Source organism: Cupressus sempervirens, chromosome 1, assembly GCF_028749045.1.
Source record: "Cupressus sempervirens isolate cs-2001-9-10 chromosome 1, ASM2874904v1, whole genome shotgun sequence".
Taxonomy (NCBI): Eukaryota; Viridiplantae; Streptophyta; class Pinopsida; order Cupressales; family Cupressaceae; genus Cupressus; species Cupressus sempervirens.
In genome coordinates, this window is record NC_143118.1 from 792899160 (window position 1) to 792915699 (window position 16540).

Here is a 16540-nt window from a genome sequence, read left to right on the forward strand (position 1 = left end):
AAATTTCTCTACATTTGAATGTCTACATAAATCATTTGTAGATCTTCATGGGAGTTCTATGCTTAAGTCTCATCTTGTCACATTTTCTATATGATTGTAATAAGTATTTGATGAAAGATCACATATTACTTCACTTTTTTCTTCTTTATTGGTATAGTTCCTAAAAATATACTCTAACATAATATTTTCAACTATATCAAAAGACTCAAAAAGAGGATTTCTTTGGACTTCGAATGCTCCATAAGATATTTATTGTACTTGTAGTGACACATAGACATTCATTGATTTATCTTCACAACTATCATCTTCGTTGATATCTATGTTCTTTTGCATAACTAGTACTTCTCCATGATGCTCTTTATTAGATTAATTTGAAAGCTTTGTGTTTTGGTTGCATGAACATTTGGACACGATTGCATGACATTTCTTATTTATCCCTTTTGATATGATCTTTCAATATTCTATTAGTTGTACACTTTTGGGTTCACCAATATCTTCAAAAGTAAAGATCCTAATTTTTTGAAGGAGCAAGTCATACATGCAAGGATTCTTGCATGGTTATCTTTGAAGCAATGATAGTGGTATGTAAGATTGTGCACTAGAGTCTAAAGCATTGATTTCATAGATAGAGCCATCTTCTTTAATGATTAGTAGTGGATGAATAGGAATAATTTTTCCACATAGAAAGTCATCCTCAAAAACCTCCATCCACCAAGTTGGAATAGAAATTGGATGAGATTCATCTTGATGTATGTTTTCTTTATTACTCTCTTCAAGATTGGGAAGCATGCATACACCAAAACAATTTGACATTTCTTCTTCAAGCTCCTTGTTTTGAAGTTGATGGAAGATTTATTCTTTTATATGGCAATCTTTCTAATGATTATGACAGGGCCCAATGCAAGTTTATTTTTCTATCCATCTCACCTCCTTTTGATCTTTAGCTTTCCATGCATTCTTATGAGTAGGTATAACTCCATATTCTTTGATACATCCATGTTGTGGTGAATCTCTTTCAATATTGGGCTTCCATGGATCTTGTCCAAGAAATTAATCCTCGTTCTCATACTTTCATTTAATCCTTTTCAAAATTTGAAGTAATGAAGGACGATTTTTTTAAGATCAATTTGTATATTTCCATTGAAGCTTCTCAAGAATTGAGTTTGTTTAGAATCATCATGATATTTATCTCTTTGACTAGTAAGCATAGGGGAAGAAGCTTCATCATTGTTGTCCACTTCTGATTTAAGTGAATGATCATGGGAAATAAGCTAGTTCCTTGTTCTTTCTTTCTCTTAAATATTTCTGATAGTTTCTAGCAAAGAAGAATGAATAATTTCATAGAAACTCTTTAACAAGCAATATGCACAAAAGAAGGAAACATTTTCTCTTCATTATCATTGCTTATCATTGATTCAAGAAAATTGAACAGTTTGACAAAATTCTTGAATGCAGGCTTTTTTTTTTATAATGGTTCGTGGTCATGAGCAAGAAGACAACTATTTTTTCTTCCATCTCTTCAATGTTTCTCAAAGTGTGGTAGCAATGACAGGTGATTCTTTTTATGAACAAGCTTCAAGACACCATAGGAACTCTTCAAGAAGTTAACTTGTACCATGGTTTATTAAGAATATGCTTCTCTTAATACAAAAAATCTTCATCATCACTTTCACTATCACTTTCCACTTTTCCTTTGTACCAAATTTTTGTTCTAGATTCAAAATTTTTATATAGAGTCTTCAACCTTCATTTCAGTGAAGGTACTTTGAAATATGTGAGGGACAAAACACATTAGTAGCTCACTCCCTAACTACTTCACCAAAATTTTGTTGGTAAATAAATTTTTCATTGCGAGTACTTCAAAAATGACAATGTTTATCCAAGAAGTAGCAACAATTGGGCCAACAGTTGGAGATATTGTGATCAAATAGGGATTCATCGTGATCTTCCTATGCATTTAAGAGGGGCATCTCCCTTGTATGATGGGCATATATGTAGGTTTTGCGTACTTTAACCTAAATCATAAACTCAAGTAAAATATCTATTAAACTCTCTTTCCAAGAGGGTTGAATAACATCATGCAATCATTCTTTCCAATTGACACATGTACAACCTATTTTTTTATCCTAGTATCCAAGTTGGGGGTTTAGCAAGAAATTGGAGCTTTGTGTTGACACTCCATACAAACACAATGAATCCTATAAACATGGATGATGGGTTGATATGTGTGGATGCAAAACAATACAATGAGATTCTCAGGTGGAGATTTAAAAAAAAAGAGATTTAAGATCAAAGAAAAAATTCATTATAATATTACCAAAGATAAACAATAGCAACACAAAGATATATAGTAATAAATTTAGAGAAGACACACAAATAAAGATGAGTATAAATGGAAAGCAATAATAATAAAAGGTTTCAATGGAAAAAAATCTATGGATAACCTTGATTAAAATTTGACCAAAATAAAGGACCCAATGCAACAAAAATTGTCACAAAAAAAGTGTCTCAAGAATTTTGTAGCGTTACATGGAAGCAAAGGAAATGCATGAAGGAAGCAAATTAAAAGAAGTATTACCGATCAACAACAAACTAGAAAAGAAAAATGAAATACTCCAAGAACAAATGTTCAACTTAAAAAAAGGACATCAAGAGCTAGTCATTATAAAGAAAGAGTTAAAACAACCAAAAAATTTAAAATATGAACTCATAAAAGAAGTGGGTGGTGGGGGAATCATGACATAGACAAAGGTGATCCAAGTAACCTTAGCTGACATGGAGATAAAAGAAAATTAGTTAAGAGAACATATAGAAGAGTACAAAGCATGGACTCAAGTAGTGAGTAGATTATTAAAGGAGTGAAAAGGAATCGTTGATAAAAAAAAGTACATAGAAAAACTAAGGAAGAGATAGAAAAGCAAATAAGGGATGTAAATGTTACAACTAAAGGTTTGGTAGAATTTTATGAGGAGATAACTAAAATCCTAGAAATGGACTTCCTTAAAGACAAGTTGAAGTTGACAAGTGTTATCTGATAAGAAAACAAGATTGGAAAAAAATATGGAAGAAGAGATAGGCATGTAAGAGTAATCTTGAGAAATATAGATGATAACAATATGATTATGAAAAATCAAAGGTTACTTTGAGGCAAACATTTTTACATCAATGAAGATTTTGATCCTTGCTTGATAAAAGAACAAAGGAAAGAGCTGGTGAAAGCAAAAACAACAAGAAATGAAGAAAAGTGGACATGTTTAAAAATTGAGAAAGCCCAAATTGGATATCACTTTTTTAATGACAAAGAGAGGATGTGGACTCTACAAGAACACTTACATGTTGTAAGTTCAAATTGTAAAGGATATCCAAGAAGAGGAGGACCTACATTGGAGAACATAAAAATGGGGAAATACATTTTCATTCTTACGAAACACATGAACATCATGAATGAAAATTTACAAATTTTGAAAATTATAACTAAGTTTTAGTTTGGAACTAAGAGTGTGAAATGAAATGAATAAAGGCTCTAGGGAATTATAATCTTCATAGATGAGAAGTGACAGGGAATTGTAAAACTTGAAAAAGAAGACACAAATAACCAATATATATGCAACTAATAAAATAGGGTAACTTTTAGATTAGTTTTTTGTTTTGTTCTTTGAAAAAATTCAAAGATCTTTAAGAAGATTATTTTGGACCACAAAAAATCATGCCTTCTAAAGCCATATAACAATATTTTTAGCATAGTTAGAAACATATTATTGATGAGTGATGTGAATGTAATAACAATAAATAACTAGTCCCTCTAGCTAAGTTGTGAGTATGAAAAAATGATCCATTATAGTAGGAGGAAGGTGGAGGTCAATATTGGGAAAGAGCATCACACGAAAAACAATGGAAATGTGAATTAGTTTGGGTAAGAATTACTTGGGATTTGTAGAATGGTTAGCATGGTTATTTGTAATGACATGAGAAATGGACAAGGACCTGGGGGTATCACTTGCATAACCTATAGTGGTCGAATAATGATGGATTGTGATTTTCTCCTATCATTTTATTTCTAGATTGTTAGAGTTTGATATTGGGGACTACCCTATTGAGATGAAATATGACCACTCTCCTCTTCTAGTTATGCCATGTATCTCACAACTTAGCCTTGACACCACATGGAGGTTCATTGCATGCAAAATAAAGTGCTTCCCAAGAATGAAATCATCACAAATAAATAAAAAGATACTTTCATGTTTTCTTAAGAAAAAAAAACCATGGTAAAAATACTACAATAGGTAATAATGTAACCAATAGAATATGTTTTTATTCACAACAATTTGATGATACCATTAACACATAAGACTTTAAAGGTACACAAATTGGTGTCATTCCACGATGCAAAATATTGACACCTCTTTAACAAACTTGTGGTATAATGAATCTAAGTGTAAGGCAACCCCAAAATTGCTAAAAGGGAGTGGAATGGACATCAAAAATTAGAGAAAGTATGAAAGATTGGTGCAAATGAAAAAAATTAAGATTATGTAAATAGAAGAAGAAATGGACTAATCACTCTTAGAAAGAATAAAATGAAACTTTTTTGGATGGAAGTACAACAAAAGGAAAACAATGTTGAAAATAATATTATAGACACCCAATGTGAGAGATGATTCACTTGTGGATAATACATCAATGCATTTTTTCACATTCAATTATATTAAACAATACTTAAAGAATTTGGTTAGTGCTAAAACACACGGCATAGATGGAGCAAATAGGCTAAATTTTAAAACTACATTGTTAGAGTAATAACATTTTTTATTAATTAAATCATATTGATTTAATTATTAAATCACTTATTGTCTCTTGTTTACTTAAGCTAAAATTTGGGCATATAATAATTAATTCTTTTATTAATTATTATCATGCAACCTAGGTTTTACTTGTTAGGGTTTTGATCTCTTTTTATAAGGATTGATCTCTTTATAATTTATTCATTCATTTTTAATAATATCAATTTCTCTTTTTGTTCATCAAGAATGTCTCATCTATGGATCTAGGAATTCTAGCCTCCATAGCTTTTTCTCCTCTTTTTATGTGACAAGTGTTTGCATACAAGTGATTCTTGGGAGCTATGAGATTGATCTTTCATCAACTTCAACATGGTATCAGGGATTTAGACTTTCATGCCCTTGTTATCTTCATAAGAGGTTTGGCTTTAGTTTTTAGATATGTTATTTTTTTAGAGATTTTTGTATTGGATTTGAGGTTCACTTTTTTCAATGCACTTTGAGCCCAAACGGACATCATCGTTGGATTCGTAGCACCCAAAAACCCTTATTTTCATATAAAATATGTCCAATTTGGATACAGTTGATTGGTAAGGCAAATAAATTTGCTCCTAGATCTAGGCACGCTTCCTGGGGCAATCATTTATTTTTAAAAAAAACTCACAAAAAGGGTTTTGCTGTAAAAACTCATGATTTTTTTTCAAAAAGTGTATGCTTTTTAAAAAAAAAGGTTTGCTTCAAAGAATTTTTCCTTTTTAAAACTTTTTTATTCTTCCCAAAAAGGACACATGCATCAGCAAAACAATAGGGATGCCGAAAAAGTATTAACACATTGCAAGCCTGCCGCAGGTGCTGATGTCATCATTTTTTGAGCCAAAATTTGACGATCTTCAAACCATCTCTTCTATGATTTTTTTGGTCCTAAAAAGCTATATGTGGTTTTTTGGTCATATCTTGGTCATACAGAAGTATTTTTTGACAAATATTACATCATCAGAAAGCTCTTTCTAAGCCCATCATGATGGTCTAGGTTATTTAGACTTTTGAAATTATTTGGTTTCCTTTTTATGCAATCAAAGTTGGGGGCCCTATTTTGCACTCCAATAGACATATCTTGAGCATCCAATCTTCGATTTTGGAATTCTTTATATCACTCGAAAGGTCAATATGTACTATTTCTAGTGATGCTATTTTTTTTAAAGATTCTACTTTAGGCACATTCTATTCATTTTTTTTACTCTTTTTCACTCTGGTGAATATCTTGGTTGTTTCAAGTCTAGGGATTGCTTTTTTTGCTTTAGATGATTCATCGTGGGTTGTACTATATGTTGAACTAGCCTTATGTCTCTTCTGGTATATTTAGACATTTTTGTATGAATTTTTTGAAAACACACTAAGATAAAGTACCACTCTATCACACTTCAGGATCTTGCACATCTTTGTTATTTATTGTACTTGCACTACATTATAAAGTGCCTTGGGGGGATTCATGTTGGCCATTTTCACCATCTTCCTTTGTCAAGTGATTGTTTCTTCCATGACATTAGCCTTATGATGTGTTGGCAACATGTCCCATTATAGGTGTTTCTACTTATTTTACACTTTCGATGTTCCTGGTTCTTCTTTCTACAAGAGATATTGCATTCAATTTTAGTACTCATGTCTTACCTCAACATTATAGGGGGTTATGTTGGTTCTATTTTTTTCCTGGTTCGATAGAGTGAACTATGTATTCAGTATTTGATCCTATGTACTAGGCGATTATAGTGGTTGAATACCTATGTATTTTAGTGAGATGGATCATTTACCATATAGACATTCTTTCATTTCTATTTTTGGAGGACACAAAGATACCTTCCATCTTCAACTGATCAAATCTTTAGACTTAATCTTCTCTACTTGGTCATGTTCTATAAAGTGGAGGTTCTTCAAATTAATAATTTTCCAGTGTTTGTAGCTTCATGCTTCAATGGTGTTCTTTGTGATTATCTTTTGTTCTTATCTTCTAGCGCATTCCCTAGTTTGGAGGCTTCTTCAATCCTTCACTAGTTCTTTTCAACATTATTTCTATCTCTTTTTTAAGTAGGGTTTTTCCCATGTGGTTTTCTCTATTCTCCTCTTTTCAAAGATTTGGTTGTGCTAAGGTACCTCATCAAGCCTTGTTGTCGGGACCCAATTTTACTTTCAATAGTAGTTTCTAGGTTTTTAGCTACTCCCTAAGTTTATCTTAAGAGGTGGGGGGTTGTTAGGATAATAAAGTTTTTTCTTATTAATTAAATCACATTGATTTAATTATTAAGTCACTTATTATCTCTAGTTTACTTAAGCTAACTTTGTGCATATAATAATTAATTCTTTTATTAATTATTATCATTCAACCTAGGTTTTACCTATTATGGTTTTGTTCTCCTTTTATAAGGATTGATCTATTTGCAATTTATTCGTTCACTTTTGATAATAGCGATTTCTCTTTTTGCTTATCAAGAATGTCGCATCTATGGATCTAGAAATTCCATCCTCCATAGCTTTTGTACCTCTCTTTCTATGACATATATTTACCTATACGTGATTCTTGAGAGTTGTGGGGTTGATCTTTCATCAACTTCAACAAGTGTGATTGAGACTATTGGACCTCACATAAAAATAATTTCCAATGATGCCAATAATGATGAATTTCTAACGGAGTAGACAACCAATGTGGTAATCCTTTTCTTTAAGAGTAACTTTTTAAACAAGACATCAATGTAACTTATTAAATAAGACATAAAGAATTTGGTTAGTTCTAAAGAATACAACATAGATGGAGCTTATAGGCCAAATTTTAAAAAAGCGAGATTGAGACTATTGGACCTAACATAAAAATAATTTCTAATGATGCCAATAAGGATGGATTTATAAAGGAACCAAAAATCAGTGTGGTAATCCCTCTCTTTAAAAGTGACATAACTATGACATAATTATGGTCAATCCTCTTCTCAACAAGTTTTTAGGAGTGTGATAGAACAACTAGGCAAAAAATTAGGGTAAAAGGGAAAACGAACAAGTGGGTTTTAGGCCTAGGCACTCCACCATTGATCACTACATCATTCTTAGGCACTTGATTGAAAACACTTGGGATAATTAAGGTGAGGGAGATAAGAAAGCTTTCAACATGGTACCTAGAAAAAAGTGTGGAATGAAATGGAAGAATTAGGAATCATAGATATTTACTAAGTAGTTCAAAAAACTTACAAGAGGGTTGGAGCTAAAATTAGAGCAAGTGATGATATGCTTGAGTGCTTTCAGTTTGGTGCTAGAATTAGTGAGACATAAATAACAATTACATGCAAATATAACCAATATCAAAACATAATAAAGCACACAAAAGAGAACATAAGACACAAAAATTTAATGTGGTTCACCCCATCCCTGGGCTATGTCCACCAAATGAGTCCAATATTCTTATTATGTAGTGATTACAATCTGCAATTAGTCCATTGATAAGTAGGAGATAATTTCCATAGCAAGTCAAATTGTGATATTGCTATCAGTATTTAACTATGTGATTTTGAGTCAAACTCATTGACCCATGTTTCATGAGTAGTGATTCAACATGAATCCATCTCTCATGAGAATAAATAGAACACTTAGCACTCATTGGATCTAGGTGATGCTCACAGGGGTGAAGCACTGGGACTTCCCAGGAGGTCACCCATCCTAGCACTACTCCAGCCTGAGCATGCTTAACTATGAAGTTTCCCATGGTTAAACCCAAAACTTGCAACCCCATTTGTAAAACCTTCACCAAGTGTTGTGCCTTATGAACCATTCATTAGAAAGCCCCTTAAGCTCATCAATTAATAAGTAGGAGATAATTTCCACAAGAAGTCAAATTGTGGTATTGCTATCAGGATTTAACTGTATGATTTTGAGTCAAACTCATTGACCCATGTTTCATGAGTATTGATTCAGCATGAATCCATCTCTCATGAGAATAAATGGAACACTTAGCACTCAATGGATCTAGGTGATGCAAATAGGGGTGAAGAATGGGACTTCTCAAGAGGTCACCCATCCTAGTACTATTCCAACCTGAGCACACTTAACTATGGAGCTTCCTCCATGTTTAAACCCAAAGCTTGCAACCCCATTTGCAAAACCTTCACCAAGTGTTGTGCCTTAAGAACCATTCATTAGAAAGCCCCTTAAGCTCATCAATTAATAAGTAGGAGATAATTTCCACAAGTCAAATTGTGATATTGCTATTAGGATTTAACTGTGTGATTTTGAGTCAAACTCATTCAACCATGTTTCATGAGTAGTGATTCAACATGAATCCATATCTCATGAGAATAAATGGAACACTTAGCACTCATTGGATCTAGGTGATGCTCACAAGGGTGAAGCACTGAGACTTCTCGGGAGGTCACCTAGATCCAATGAGTGCTAAGTGTTCCATTTATTCTAATGTGATGTGGATTCATTTTGAATCACTACTCATGAAACATGGGTCAATGAGTTTTCAACTCAAAATCACACAATTAAATCCTAATAGCAATATCACAATTTGACTTGCTATGGAAATTATCTCCTACTTATCAATTGATGAGCTTAAGGGGATTTCTAATGAATGGTTCATAAGGCACAACACTTGGTGAAGGTTTTGTAGATGGGGTTGCGAGCTCTGGATTTAACCATGGAGGAAACTCCATAGTTAAGCATGCTTAGGCTGGTGTAGTACTAGGATGGGTGACCTCCCGGGAAGTCCCAGTGCTTCACCCTTGTGAGCATCACCTAGATCCAATGAGTGCTAAGTGTTACATTTACTCCCATGAGAGATGGATTCATGTTGAATCACTACTCATGAAACATGGGTCAATGGGTTTGACTCAAAATCACACAGTTAAATCTTGATAGCAATATCACAATTTGACTTGCTGTGGAATTTATCTCCTACTTATCAATTGATGAGCTTAAGGGGCTTTCTAATGAATGGTTCATAAGGCACAACACTTGTTGAAGGTTTTTCAAATGGGGTTACAATCTTTGGGTTTAACCATGGAGGAAACTCCATAGTTAAGTGCACTCAGGCTAGAGTAGTACTGGGATGGGTGACCTCCTGGGAAATCTCGATGCTTCACCCTTGTGAGGATCACTTAGATCCAATGAGTGCTAAGTGTTCCATTTATTCTCATGAGAGACAGATTCATGTTGAATCACTACTCATGAAACATGGGTCAATGAGTTTGATTCAAAATCACACAATTAAATCCTGATAGCATATCACAATTTGACTTGTTGTGGAAATTATCTCCTGCTTATCAATTGATGAGCTTAAGGGACTTTCTAATGAATGGTTCATAAGGCACAAAACTTGGTGAAGGTTTTGAAAATGGGGTTGCAAGCTTTGGGTTTAACCATGGAGGAAACTCTGTAGTTAAGCACGCTAAGGCTGGAGTAGTACTGGGATGGGTGACCTCTCGAGAAGTCCCGATGCTTCACCCCTGTGAGCATCGCCTAGATCCAATGAGTGCTAAGTGTTCCATTTATGCTCATGAGAGATGGATTCATGTTGAATCACTACTCATGAAACATGGGCCAATGAGTTTGACTCAAAATCACACAGTTAAATATTGATAGCAATATCACAATTTGACTTGTTGTGGAAATTATCTCCTACTTATCAATTGATGAGCTTAAGGGGCTTTCTAATGAATGGTTCATAAGGCACAACACTTGGTGAAGGTTCTATAAATGGGGTTGCAAGATTTGGGTTTAACCATGGAGGAAACTTCATAGTTAAGCGCGCTTAGGCTGGAATAGCACTGGGATGGGTGATCACTTGGGAAGTCCTGATGCTTCACCCCTGTGAGCATCAACTAGATCCAATGAGTGCTAAGTGTTCCATTTATTCTCATGAGATATGGTTTCATGTTGAATGACTACTCATGAAACATGGGTCAATGAGTTTGACTTAAAATCACACAGTTAAATCCTAATAGCAATATCACAATCTATCCCTTGTGATTTAATACCGCTACAAGAAGCTATTATCTCATCATATCTTAATGATATTCCTAACCCTTAGCCATTTTATACAAGACTTTTGTCACTTACAAAATTATGACCAGAATAAGTACGACATGTCAGCCCCCAGAAAAATAGCCGAAAAAATAGTCCCAATTTTTTTTTCCCTTGAATACATGGTGAGTGTACAATACTTTCCTAATCAGTCACCACAAGATAACATTTGGTAGCGACGTTGGGTTCAAATAAAGGTTCCCACTATCTCCCATGCTATTTGGCCCATTCATTGATAAGTTACAATCATGGTTCAAATAGATAGATGAGAAAAGTATCCATTTGGTAAGTTATGTGGTGCAAATACTTTACATGTTGACGATCTTACCTTAATTTCAAAAGAATTCATGAGTTGAGGGAACATTTGAAGGCCTTAGAACATTTTTTCCGGGAGGTTGGGATGTATCACCAAGACCAAAATAATGATTTTCTCATTGAATAGAAAAGATATGCAATTCACTAAGTTCTTTATAAAAGCATCCTACTAGAAACAGTGAAAGAATACAAATATCATATGATTGATTTCCATAATAAGCTTAGTTAGGAGAATTGTAGAAAAGGGATTCAACTTGAGGCTAAAATACCTCTTACCTACCTCAAAATAGATGCAGGAAAACAAAATTTTGGGATTCAAAAATCGCAAAAATCCTTATTGGCTTCCTAGCCACATTTGTTGTCCTTTATGGTTGTGAAGTATGGGGAATTAGTATGTCAAAATCCAATTGGAGGAAACTTGAAGAATGCAAAAACACCTAATCACAAGCAATCTCAAAATGAAGTCCATAGTTCCATATGAAATTATGTTGGTTGAAGTGGGCACTTTTTCTTTGGAAGCATTGGTGATAACCTAGTTAGCAAGTTATTTGAAAAAGGTTGAAAACAAAAATAACCATTGATGACCCAAAATGATTGTAAAGAAGGTTCCAAACAATAAGAAGAAAACCTAAATGAACCCAAAGAAGAACTGTATGATCGAGTGGGTTATCCACTTGGAGTGTCCTAGCGCCAATGAAAAACATAGAAGTGTGTGATTGAAAAATTCAAAACTGCCATGTGGACAAAGCAGTGTGCAAGTAAATCGACATACTACATCAAGAAATTTAACCCAACAAAGGAACATTGTGAAAATAAAAAACATAAAGATAAATAAAGGTTGCCAGTTACAAAATTGAGGATGAGATGACATCATCCTAGATGTGTAATTGATAGATGGAAGAAGCTCAAGGAAACTTGAAAAGAAAGAACTTACATATGCTACAATTAAAGTGTGATAGAAACAAAATGACATTCATCATGGAATGGACAACTTATGAGGATATCCACAATTATTACAAAGTGGGCTTGAAGATTGACAACTTGCATCATCTATTTGAGGAAGAAAAGATTAACCAAACAACTAACTTCCTTGTCAAAATTAATAGTAGGAAATGCATATGAATAAAGAGTGATTTTTAAGCTTGATGTCGTAGGTTATTTGGTCTCATAAGCGTCATCAAAATCTTTCAGTTCATTCCCATGAAAAACACAAAAACTTGCAAACTGGAGTATAATGGAAACTAGAAGATTGTGTTAGTTCATTTAATACATTGATAAAAAAATAAAAAATTTAAAATTTAAAATGATAAGAAAAAAATAACATTTATAAGAGCAAAGTTGTGAAAAAAAAATCAACATTGCTAGAAAATGTGTGTCTCGTTTAGTGTAGAGGCACTAATTTTGAAGTACATACACTTAAACTTTCATCTAGATTTAAAATTGTAAAATATTTGAAAAAAACATGTTAAATATATGGAGGGGGAGGAGGTGGAGATCTTAGACTCCTCAATGTTTAGTTTAGGATGTGTGACTAGAGGTGGGAAAGAGACAATTCATGTGTCGGGTTTCATTGCGTCGAGGTTCGTGGACCTCATGCAGGACCAATTCCCTGACATAGTGGAAAGTGAGTCCTCCCCCATGATGGTGTCCTCACCAATTAAGGTTACTACCAAAGACAATGTTTTCCCTAACCCACTGATCTTGCAGGAAATGGCTAAGGATTGGGTGGAGGGTAACTAGAGTGGTATGTAGGAGACTCCGCGTGGAGGCCCAAAAACTATTTGATAAAGAGCCGAGGGAGAGAGTCTATGCCTTGGAGGAAAGAGTGAGACTTCTGGCCAAGTTTACTATCAAGGTCACTCACATTGTGGCTACCACCTTGCAACTACTGAAGAACAACCAAGAAGGTGATTTAACCAACGAGAATTCCAGAATGTTATTTGACTTCCTGGTTGAGGACTGGGCTAGTGTCCTCCTCAAGGGGAAGGATGACAAGAAGCCCAATTAGGGTTGTTTCCTCTTTTTTACTTATGTTTATCATATGCTGGTTTTTGAACTTTGATAATTTTAAGGTGGTTGTGCCTTTGTTCAAAAACTTTTATAGTTTATGTTGTTATGGTACAAGCAATAGTAGTTTAATGCATGCTAAAACTCTTATTTTCATCTATCTGGTTAATGTTTTTGTGATTGTAAGCATTAGAGGGTAATTTTGTCTAGTGATTATCTGCTGGTTGTTGACTAGTTTGATTGTTGTGAGGGCCAACCCCCTTGTTTGGCTGCTTTACAATTCAAAAACATGTTAAATATACCATTCTAGATAATTATTTTTTATTTTTTTAAAATTTCAACTCTTAATTAAAACTTAAATGCACTTTTGATTGAGCTAAAGAGGCAACATGGGTAATTTGAGAAACCTTGCAAGATACTTTAACAACTCTTATTGGACACCATATGTGTGGATGTGTACCCATGTACAACAAGATGTATGGATACTCATAGATGTGTGTGACTGAAAGATTGTATGTGATTGCTCTTTAAATCAACATAACTTTGCATTCCCCACACTTGAGAATGACTTATTAAGTCCAATTTATAAATTGAAAGGAATATAGATTTAGAGCATAATTGATCATGGAGTAGATTAATGGTTGAAGATGCTTCATACATCTAGATGTTACATAACTTTCCACGTGGCAACTTGTGATTTGTGCATTTAGAGAGGATAATGATTAAAGAGATTTAGATGAATATAATTGTTTTAATTCAATCAAAAGGTTGAGATTGTAAGATTTTAGATGTCTAAGGCCTATGAAGATATGTGATTGTGATAAATGATTCCTTACACAATCAATAGTCACATGCATGAGATGGATGCTGCAACCTTTAAGGGGAAATTGATAAATAAGATTAAATTAATTATGCTTTGATGAGTGTAAGTTGTTTAAGTGTTTAGATAATGACTTATAGTCAAGTAAATTTTTAATTATATTTATTTTGTTCTTGAAGAACAAGAATGTGAAAGATGAACTTATTAGGGAATTTTCTTTTATTTAATTAAAATTAAGGAAAAAGAGTTACAAGAGATGTATTAATTAAATAAATGTGTGCTTTTTATTTAATTAATATTAGAAGAGGATTAAGAAGGTTAATTAAATAATTAGTCATTTTTTAATTATTAGGAGAGAAAATTAGGTCTAGTCAAGAGTGAATGATTTTAAATGTTAAAAAATATAAAAAAGAATTTTTCTGATGCAAAAGTCATTGTGAGTAATTTCTTATATAATGCATTCACTCATCTCTCAGTAAAGGCTTAAAGCTCTTGTTGTAGACACCTAAAAACCTTTAGAAAATAAAGTATTTTTATTTTCTGAAAAATTTCTGATGACATCATCATTTATTAATTAATTAATTATTTAATTAATTAATTTATTTTTATACCATTAAATCCCTTTATCTTAATTAAAAATATTTAATTAAGGAATCCCTCCCAAAAATGTTTAAATCTTATTTAAACATTATTTCCTTATTTATTAATTATTTAATTAATAAATTGACCAAAAAATCCAAAATAAATAAAAAATTTATTTTTTGTCCAAAACTTGGCCAATTTCCTTAAGACCACTAACCTCTTCCAAAATCTTCTAATCCTTCTTTAATTTTGATTAAAGGCTAATCCCATCATTTCCTACCCCTAATCCCAACTCAAAATATTTAATTAAGATTAAATATTAATCCTCATGTTTATTAAAAAAGTTTTAATAAATATCTCCTCAACCCAAACCCTTGAAATAAATAAAACTTTATTTATTTCCTAAAAATCTAATTTATCCTCATCCTAAGAAGTTCTAGACTCTTCTAGAAAGTCTTCATCCTCATCCTAGGAAATTCTAGACTATTCTAGAAAGTCTTTATCCTCATCCAAAGTCTAGACTCTTCTAGAAGATTTCTTTAAACCTAATCCTAATCCCCTCCTAACCTTGTCACATTCCCTAAAAATGGGTTAAGACTTACTAACCCAAGCCAAAGTTAACAAATATCTCCTCCTTCACCCACCCTCATTAAATGCCATCCACTTGCCTACCCCTAAGCTAATCCTAAACCATCCTAATCCATCCTCTAATCATTTGCACAAGCCTAAGCAAGCTTAAAACCCTCCTAATCAAGCCCAAGTCGAAATTGCTCTTATCTCCCTCAAAATATCTCAACCATAAAACTTTATGAAGCCCACTAGGCCATAAATGACTCTTCCAAGCCCTTTTATTGCTCTTACAAGCCATTATGAGGGTCTTTATGAAGATTTTATCCCTTGAGCCTCCTTTGTTGACTCATCCTTCCCCTTTCCTCCATCCTCTCACCTTGTGACATGTGTCACTCTCTGATTGGCTATAAGGAAGCACAATCCATGTGCTCTCCTCTCATGCAATCTGAGCCCTCCATGAGCTTTTTCCCATTCTTGCATCTTAGCTCTTAATCCCTCAAGCCCTTTGCCTATTTAAGGAATCCTCTCCCAAGCCATTTTAACACAATCTATGAAGTAAAGTCATAATGCCATTTTGAGAAGCCATTTTACATCAAAACCATACACTCACACCCAAATTCCAACTCCATTTGAAGCTCTTTTTGAAGCATAAAGCTTGAGCATACATCCTATCTATTTAGACAAAGCTACTCAACAAGAGAGCTTCTCATTGAGAGAGCCCATTAATGACTCATATTCTCAATTGAGAGCTCATCTTAGTCTATCTTGAAGTTTATGAATTTTGTTTAGTTTGTAGAAGCTTTATTTAAATTTGGTTTCTATTAGCATACTAACATTGCTCATATACACTTGTAACAAGTGTTTTCATTGTATATATTCATTAATGATTTCATATAGTGAAATGCACAATGATAGAATCTCAAGCTCATATCATAAACTAGTGAATAAAGTGTAAATCTAATGAGTATGTCTACCAATATTTTATATGCACAATGTGTACCCTCAAAACAAATAGCAACAACGTATGGATTATAGCCAACTTTGTACACATACGGATCTAAATTGTACATTAAATTTCAATGATTGTTTGTTGTTTTTACATGACTTAACTATTTATAGCTATTATTTTGGCTTTTCGATAGTAACGACATACACTATAGGATCCATTATGTATGCAAATGTCAAATAGTGGTTATTTCAAAGCGATGGTTGATACCTACTTAAAGATGTTCCAATAATCATGCTCTATAACAACCTCAAAATTTGCTAAAACTTATGCAATAAATATCCCAACGGTCATGCACTATGGATAACAATAAATTTGCATAACTCCAATTAAAGTCTACAAATTCTAATGAAGGAACAAAGCTACAAGTAGATGACTATTGGTACATCTAAGATTTATTCA